The 2,731-nt window shown below is 36.4% G+C and overlaps 1 long non-coding RNA gene across 1 annotated transcript; it reads left to right on the top strand.

Moving 5' to 3' along the window:
• The first annotated feature begins 510 nt into the window (after positions 1-510).
• On the top strand, positions 511-1,295 carry LOC123965862. Its single transcript, XR_006823797.1, has 2 exons — positions 511-802; positions 1,144-1,295. It is a non-coding gene; the product is annotated as an uncharacterized LOC123965862 (long non-coding RNA).
• The last annotated feature ends 1,436 nt before the right edge of the window (positions 1,296-2,731 follow it).

The raw sequence follows: 2,731 nt of genomic DNA, 5'->3' as shown, positions 1-2,731 counted from the left end.
TCATTAATAGAGATGGATACTCTTCTTACATTTACACATCAAAAACGGTTGGATCAGGACAAGAAATTGTGTTTAGAAACTTTAGATTTGTAAGGTGGCCCTTTCTTATGACGAGAAATGATAGAAGACATTATAAAAAATATAGCTTGAACTGCACCAAATGTGCAAGCTAGCAAAGTTAGCTAAGTTAATTGAATTCAAGTTCATTTTTGTCGCATATTATCATGTAAGGTACAATCATAGGGGAATGTAAGATTTTCAGATTTTTATTACATAGCCCTCAACTATCCAACATTATAATTGTTCAGAATGAAGAACGGTGTTGCCAGATTGGTTTGTTTCACAGCCTAATTGTTAAAAATCCATTGTATTAACAATCTCATCAACATTTTTCAATATGAAATAATAATAATTCATATATACATAAATAATGTAATAAGTAATCCTGTCATAAATGATTGACTGATTCATATATATATATATATATGAATCAGTCAATCATTTACTGTACTGTAGAAAATTCATGGCATAGAGACTGATATAAGTGCATGGTTATTGTTGCAGTGACACTAAACACTAAACAGTTAACCTTAAAGTTAGCTGCTCAATCGTTCTCATTGTTTTGGTAGAAAGCAATTATGCCAATAAGTTATGTTGTGTTTGTTTACACTGTCTTAAGTGCACTCTAGAAAATGTGTGTGTGTGTGTGTGTGTGTGTGTGTGTGTGTGTGTGTGTGGTGTAGATTTCAAAATGTCTCGAAAGAAGTTCAGGCCTTGCCCCTCCTGCCAAGCACCTAACCAGGTGAGGGAAAGTCGAATAGAGCATTATGTCCAATATTCAAATATGTGGTTTTAAATGTTTCTCATTATTAGGTCAATTGGACACTAAAGTATACTCCTACTAAACGACCCTGTATGATAAGTGTTCTGTGTTACAAAACAGTGATAATTTAAGGCATCTGGTTGATATCAATTTTGATTGCTTGTTTTGCACCAAATGCCATAGGCAACATTGATTTAGCCTGGGTGTCTCCTACATCTGCCACTTTCACTGTATGATAATAATAATAATAATCCTGTGTCAATATTCTGAATTGCATTGTGGATCTGATGTCTCACTTTGGTATACTTTTACTAACACAGGTGAGCCGCAAAACCTGCAGCTCTTGTTTCGCAGCCATCTCCCAAAAAAAGAAAGTAGCGGCCAAAAAAGTGACCCTGGACAGGAAGTGGGGGGAAAGGGTCCTAAAAAACAGAAATGCAGGAAGAGTGGTGGACTCTGCCCATATTGCAGTAAGTAGAAATGCTCATATTTCATTAAGCAATATGATTTGTTTCACTTTCATTAATATTTTGTGATAGGGCAAGGGCCTCATTTTACAAAAATAAGTTGAATTTGTCAGTGAATGAATTTGAGGTAGTCATAGATGGCATTGGTGTAACATATTATTTTAATTAATTTGTAATTTGCTTGACATGCATAGAATAGACTTTCTTTTTGACCAGGCGCTCATGTACATTTGTTTACATATACTACCGGCTACATTGCAAATATAACCTTGCTTTAGTACCACCCAGGTACTTCAGTATGCGTGTTACTGAAGTTTCTGTCTCTGCTAAAGGCAGATCACAGAATTCAGATCCAGAGTCACTATTAAAGACAGTCTTGCATGATTATGTAAGTAGATAACATGCTCTTACCTTGCACTACCACCCCTAGCATGTGAATATTGCATCGCACACTTATAGTGCCTTGCGCTGTGTTAATTTTAGAGAAAGTGCATGATGATGTGACAAAATAACTCAGGACATGTGTGAAAGCCATGCTGTGTGCAACATATGTGTTGTTAAAAGCAAGGCCATATTCCAGGTGTCCTATTTCAAAGACACAACTTAAAAAAGTATTTGAATTACTACAGGGGAGATTAATGTCGGGTTAAAAGTGGAAAGGATTCGACTATACCTACTGGAGTAGGACCGAGACCAGGTTCTGTAGTGCAGCTGGCTATTTTATGTCCGTTGGTGGCATTCCCAAATGAGTGTTTCTGTTAGTCCCCCAATCTACATTTGCCGTGGGCAGAGACAGGTAGACCGACCAAGGGGGGGAGGAGAGTGTTTGGATCAGGTGAATAGGTGGCCATAAAGAGTTAGTCCAGTCAAAATGTATTTTTATCATATTTTGTTTTGTGTGTGTCCAATCAATATAATTATTTTTGAAGGGTGTCAGGACTTTTTGTGTTCCCTTTAGAATCCCAGATTGCTAACTATTTGACCACCAGCATCCAGCACAACATTAGATGAATATTGGTTGTATAGAGCAGGGGTTCTCAAACTGTTTGTGCCAAGGACCCTTTGTGTGGGAGAAGAATTTCCAAGGACCCCCTCATAATCAAAATAATTAAGCATATGCTTGCTACCATTTGTATACTTTGATGCCATTTTTATTCTCTTAAGTTCACTATTCCGTGTTTTCTAGCTGGTGTGTACTTACTTGGTCTTTAGTCAACTTTGGATTTTGAATCACTTAATGATGTGGACTGACTCAAACATTTATCCATGTTCATCAGCTATCTTAATGGCAAATAAGCCAAGCTAAGCAGCAGGAAGAATGGTTCATCATGACCTGAGTGAAGTGATTCACAACAGATTGACTTGATTAATCATAATCACAAAAAAAGTTCAATGTTAATGTTTTAATTTATTAGTGCATTCATAATCAAGATTTTATATG

This window comes from Micropterus dolomieu, unplaced genomic scaffold (genome assembly GCF_021292245.1).
Source record: "Micropterus dolomieu isolate WLL.071019.BEF.003 ecotype Adirondacks unplaced genomic scaffold, ASM2129224v1 contig_11523, whole genome shotgun sequence".
NCBI classification, from domain to species: domain Eukaryota; kingdom Metazoa; phylum Chordata; class Actinopteri; order Centrarchiformes; family Centrarchidae; genus Micropterus; species Micropterus dolomieu.
The sequence above is the reverse complement of the archived record's forward strand: the minus strand, read 5'-3'. Positions and strand labels throughout refer to the sequence as shown.